Below are 6,909 nucleotides of genomic sequence, written 5' to 3' on the forward strand. Positions count from 1 at the left end.
CTGAACACGCAGCTCAGGACACCCAGTCCTCACCGTATTCTCCTTGAACTAAGGTCACACAGACCTCGTCCAATCACTCATGGTAAGTCTTCAGGTGACTTCCAAACCTTCACAAACTCGGTCACTCGGCGATCCACAATTCCTCTTGGATGCTCTAGACCATGATGCCTAACCGTATGGAAGAAGCACAATCTTCAAAGGTAACAAGTGTCGGATCCACGCAGGATCAATCTCTTCAGTGATGCTCAATCACTTGGGGTTTGTAGGTGTTTGGGTTTGGGTTTTTCCTCACTTGATGATTTTCGCTCAAAGTCCTCAGAGGATGGATTGCTCTCAAATGACAAGTGTCAGTTTCTCTCGGAGAAGCCAACCAGCTAGTGGTTGTAGGGGGCGGCTATTTATAGCCTAGGGAGCAGCCCGACATGATAAGACATAAATGCCCTTCAATGATATGACCGTTAGTGGATAGATATTTTGGGACAGCTGGCGCATAGCACAGCAACGGTCGGAATTTTGAGTAGCAAAATCCTCAGGGCTATCATGTTCCTCACTGTGTAGGCAATCCGCACTGGCGAATTCCTAACTTAGTCAGAACAAATTCCTCAGAGACCAGAAGAACTTCGTCTCTGTCACTGAAGAATATGACTGAACTGTATGAGATTTCCAATGGCTTCACTCGAAGGGATTGGTAGGTGTAGGATTTTTGAGTTGAGCATCACATGGAAATTTTTCCTTAGTATTTCCTCGACCCCCTTTAACAGTACGGTGTTTCCTATGACTCAAGAAAGAGAAAATGAAACTACGAAAACAAAAGTCTTCATGCTTCATGTTCCTCGAATGAATACCAAGTCTTCAGGTCACACCAATTTCTTCACTTTCAAAGTCTTCAGAAGTCTTCAGAATCCAAAGTCTTCAGTCAAAGAACTTCATTTTTAGGGGTCGACTTTCTCTGTAAATATCAAACTCCTCATAGACTTATAGACCTGTGTACACTCAAAGCATTAGTCCTTAACCTATAAGTCTTCAATACACCAAAATCACTAAGGGGCACTAGATGCACTTACAATCTCCCCCTTTTTGGTGATTGATGACAATATAGGTTAAGTTTTCAACGGGGATAAACATATGAAGTGTAAATACTGATATTGAGGAATTTGATTGCAAGATATAGAAGAACTCCCCCTGAAGATGTGCATAGTGAGGAATTTGCTTTTGAAGCAATGCACACTTGAAGAGTTGAATCATGGAGATCTCCCCCTATATCTTGTAATTCATACACGCATTTGACATATAACAGTGAAGAATTTGAAATGCATGATGAAATATGGTGACTGATGTAATTCAGCATGCGTGCAATAATATTAACGAGGAATAAGCATGCAAAAAAACGTATCAAGAGTATCAGAGCACCATCGGGTTTAAGTTTACAACTCGATCCAATAAAGTTAGAAGAACGAGAGTTGTAACTTAACAAAAATGCCCATATAGAAAGACCCGCTTGAAGACTAACTCAAATCTCCCCCTTTGTCATCAAATGACCAAAAGGAACGAAAATGAGGACTAACGCCCCTGAAGAATATCAAGTTGATGAAGGAGCGAGCGTTGTTGGGGTCGTTTGTTGTAGTAGGGCCTGCCGCAGTGTCGTCCAAGTCTTCATTTTCATCAGTGTCGCGCGATGAAGAATATGAGCTGGCCACCAGAGAAGGAACCTTGACCTTCTTGAATTTCTTCGGTGGAGGTGCAGACCAGTCAAAATCTTTTGAGACCCATTTTCTTTAGATCTTCTTCACCATACAGATGTGACAGGATTGCCCAGGTGCGACCGAAGACTTGATGGAGGAGCTGAGGACTTTGGAGGAGCAGGAGCAGCATGAGGAATTGGCCGTGAGGGCTTTGAGGATTCTGGCCGTGAGGGCATTGCTGAGGAACTTGGCCTTGAGGGCATTGTTGGTGAAGCACTTGGCTTGCGCGCAGGCTTCTTTGACATAGCCTTCTTCGGCTTGACAGCAGAGGCCTCAGCAGAGGCAAGCAGCAGCAGCAGAGTCTTCATTGAATTTCCTCACTGCTTCTCTGGCTTGCTTAGCCAACTTGGCTTGGCGCTTGGCCCATTCATCAGGATAGTCCTCACCGCGCTTGAGGCTGGTGGGATCAGCGATTTGGCCAGGTGCCAATGGAGCTCTTGGGCATGGAGGATTGAGTGCGAATTTCTTCATGTACTTTGGAGTTACATACCTGTACTCCCTCCACTCTCTTGCCCATCTCCTTTCTATCTTTGAATGCGCACCTTGCGCTCATTCTTGGTTTCCTCAGTAGGTGTGCAGTACCCAGCATATATTTCATCAGGGATTTCAAACGCTGTATTGACCTCAGGCCTCTTTCCTCCCTTCTGTGGCTTCTTAGTCAGCCATTTTCTTCAGTTGAGGAATTTGGACAATTGAATTCTCTGAAGAAGTATGCAACTTTTCTTTGAGGAACGCTGCAAATGAGTTAAGTTGATGAGAACCTAGTGATTCAGCAGCTGACATGAGTACCTGTGAACAGAGTATAGTTGCGAGGAATTTGGAGAGGTCATATGCGTTCTCAGAAGGTTTTTCAAAAAGAACAAGTTTGAGGAATTTGACCAGATGAGTCTTGAAGAATTTCACTAAGCGTTCTTTGTCTTAGGTTCCAGAGTTGTATAGATCGAAGATCCACACAATTGAGGAATCTTGAAGAAAAATGATGCTTAGAGAAACGAATCAAGAACCAGATGACTTGTGAGGTGTTTAGTGTGTGAAGCTATGAAGAAAAACACCTTTGAAGATCTTGAAGATAATCATTCGAATCAACGAGGGCAATAAAAGTAACTTTTAATTACCCTGGACAAAGAACACGACGAACAGTGAGGTGTAGAGATGAAGTTCGTCCGTGTAGATCTTCCATGCCCTAACTCGACGGAGGAAGACGGCTACGGCGGCGGCGGAGTGAAGATTTCCGCGGTCGGCGCGAGTACGTTGGCAATGAGGTCGAGGCAGTGAAGCTCTTCCTCACCGGCGGCGATGAAGTAGCGGCAGCACTAGGGTTTGAGAAGCTCGAGCTGGAGAGAGATCGAGCGGAGTAAAAGAAGTGAGGAAGGGAAGGAGGGGTATTTATAGCCACGGCGAAAAACTGCTCGCCCGAAGAAATTGGACAAATGTGCCCCTGACCCTTCTCATTCGCTTGACATGTGTCACCCATATAGTGAGAAGTGGAGATCGTGTTAGATCGTGGGTGAGTGGATAAGTATATCACGGGATGCGGAACGGTTTGAGCGGCAAAGCCGAAAATTTAGATAAGATAGGTTTTAAAGTTCCGTTCGCAATTTCTTCAACTGACAAGGACATAGTGAAGATTATGAACGAGTTTCAAATAGAACGCACATGAAGAATTTGTGAATAGATTGGGTTGAGTATAGCATAGAGGGGAAGGGTCCGATCACATTCACTTAGCAGAAAACCAACTTGAAGAATAGCAATAAGTGAATGTTAGAGGACATAAATCTTATATAGCCAATGAAGAAAAACGACGGAACAGTGAAGACTAGTTGAAGAATATGAATATTGAGGAATTTCAACTTTTGGTGTGGTGTGACCCACCATATAAGAATGATGATTTCAGACACCGCGTACAATTGTCATAGGGTTCTGAGAATCAAATTCTTCGTTAATTTCTTCACACTTAGAGTGTTATTATTCATTGATTGAAGAAAAACGTTTCTTCATGTGTTGCACATCTAAGTCATCAATTTTGCATAAGTGTTAGGATGAGTTGTCCTTTTCAAGAACATTCGAAGATTCTAGGATATTTAGCTCACACCCGCAAATGCTAATCTCTTCTCATCCAAGGATTTTGGTGAAGATATCGGCTAGCTGTTCTATGTCTTCACATGCTCATAGAATGTCGCCTTCAACACATGATCACGAAGAAAATGAATGACGATCTGATGTGCTTTGTCTTCGAGTGCTGAACTGGGTTGTGAGCAATCTTGATGGGCACTCTCATTGTCACAGAAGAGAGGCACATTCTTCATGTTGACGCGTAGTCCTTGAGAGTTGCTTCATCATAGCAATTGACAGCAAGAAGCGGCAATGTACTCAGCTTCAGCAGTAGATAGTGATACGTTTGTTTCTTCAAGGACAACAGAAAATTCGTCCGAGGAAATGACATGTACAGATGTTGACTTGGTCCACACGATCACAGCATAGTCAGAGTCAGAATATCCAACGAGATCAGCCGAGCCCTTGGGGTACCATAATCCAAGTGTTGGTGTGTGAGCTAGATATCGAAGAATATGCTTCACAGCCTTATGGTGTGATTCCTTCGGTGTAGCTTGAAATCGGGCACACATGCAAACACTAAGCATTATATCTGGCCTAGATGCACATAAGTACAATAAAGAACCAAATCATGGAGCGGTATACCTTATGATCAAAGTCAATACCATTTTCATCAGTGCACAGATGGCCATTTGTGGGCATAGGAATTTTGACGCCTTTGCAATCTTGCATGCCGAATTTCCTCAGTACATCCTTGAGGTATTTCTCCTAAGATATGAATATGCCATTGCGTTGTTGACGAATTTGAAGACCTAAGAAGAATTTCAACTCTCCCATCATAGACATTTGATATTCTTCACTCATCATATAGGCAAATTCATCACTATAACATTGGTCAGTACAACCAAAGATAATATCATCAACATATATTTGGCACACAAACAATTCACCATCATAAGATTTAGTGAAAAGAGTAGGGTCGAGTGAACCGGGTTTGAAGCCTTTCGTCATGAGGAATTCCTTCAAGGTATCATACCACGCCTGTGGGGCCTGCTTGAGACCATAGAGGGACTTGTTGAGTCTGAAGACTTTGTCAGGATTCTTTGGATCTTCAAAACCTGGGGGTTGAGCAACATATACTTCTTCCTCAAGCTAACCATTGAGGAATGCACTTTTCACATCCATTTGATATAAAGTGATATCATGATGGTTAGCATAAGCAAGTAATATGTGAATAGCCTCAAGTCTAGCAACAGGAGCAAAAGTTTCATCGAAATCAATTCCTTCAACTTGTGTGTAGCCTTGAGCTACAAGCCGTGCCTTATTCCTCACCACAAGGCCATTTTCATCTTGCTTGTTGTGGTAGATCCACTTTGTGCCAATGATATTGTGCTTGCGAGGATCTGGACGTTTGACCAGTTCCCAGACATTGTTGAGCTCGAACTGATGTAATTCTTCTTGCATGGCCTGAATCCATTCAGGCTCCAGAAATTCTTCATCTACCTTAGTGGGCTCTGTAATAGAGACAAAAGCATTGTGCCCACAAAAGTTAGATAATGTGAAGCTTTTGAGTGTGTGAGAGGACCTGGCGCTTTGATGCCATTGATGATCTTTTCAACTCGCACTTCTTTTGCAATGCGAGGATGAGCTGGTTGTCATTGAGGAATTTGATCAGCATTCTCTTCAGCACCATTTTCTTTAGGTGCATTAGCTCGACGTTCTTCATGTTCTGGAATGAATTCTTCAGTAGATTCTTCAGTAGGAATGACATCCTCAGTAGCCTTGAACTTGATAGTTTCCTCAGGTGCTGGTTCATCTATCACAGTAGGTAGGTGCTCTCTTTGCGAGCCATTAGTTTCATCGAACCACACATCTACAGTTTCAACAACCTTGTGAAGAATGTTGTTGAAGACTCTGTAGGTGTGCGAGTCCTTTCCGTAACCAAGCATAAAACCTTCATGTGCTTTCGGTGCAAATTTTGAGTTGTGATGAGGATCTCTAATCCAACATTTAGCACCAAAGACTTTGAAATAACTTACATTGGGTTTCTTATCAGTGAGGAGTTCATAGGCAGTCTTCTTGAAGAATTTGTGAAGATATACTCTGTTGATGATGTGGCACGCACTATCAATTGCCTTAGTCTAGAAACGACGAGGCGTTTTGTATTCATCAAGCATAGTGCGAGCCATCTCAGCAAGAGTCCTGTTCTTGCGCTCCATGATGCCGTTCTGCTGAGGAGTATAAGGAGCAGATAACTCATGAGTAATACCAAGTTCATCAAGATAGTCATCGAGACCAGAATTCTTGAACTCAGTGCCATTGTCACTTCTGATGTGCTTGATCTTCACACCAAAGTTGGTTGAAGCCCTCGAGGAAAATCGTTTGAAGACTTCCTGCACTTCATGTTTGTAAGTAACAAGGTGTACCCATGTGTAACGAGAGTAATCATCAACAATAACAAAGCCATATTGAGATGCTTCATTTGAAATAGAAGAATAATGATTAGGACCAAAGAGATCCATGTGAAGCAATTCAAATGGGCGAGTGGTGGTCATGATAGTCTTCGCTGGATGCTTGGCCTTCATCATCTTCCCAACTTCACAGGCTCCGCATAGGTGATCCTTGAGGAATTTGACATTCTCGATGCCAATGACATGCTTCTTCTTCGCAAGCGTGTGCAAATTCCTCATGCCTGCATGACCAAGTCGTCGATGCCAGAGCCAGCCTTCTAAAGCTTTTGCAAGTAGGCACACGGCTGGTTGTGGTCCTGTAGAGAAATCAACAATATACAGGTCTCCTCTCCTAAAGGCTTCGAAGACTTTGGAACTGTCAGTTTCCATAACCACAACACAACGGTACTTGCCAAAGAAAACAACCATATCAAGATCACAAAGCATTGAGACAGACATAAGGTTGTATCCCAGGGACTCAACAAGCATGACTTTGTCCATGTGTCGATCCTTTGTGATCGCAACCTTACCTAGACCCAATACCTGACTTTTTCCTTTGTCAGCAAAGATGATATGCTTCAGATGCGACGGAGATAATGGAGCATCCACCAATAGATTCTTGTCACCAGTCATGTGATTTGTACATCCACTATTGAGGACCCACT

Source organism: Triticum urartu, chromosome 3, assembly GCF_003073215.2.
Source record: "Triticum urartu cultivar G1812 chromosome 3, Tu2.1, whole genome shotgun sequence".
Taxonomy (NCBI): Eukaryota; Viridiplantae; Streptophyta; class Magnoliopsida; order Poales; family Poaceae; genus Triticum; species Triticum urartu.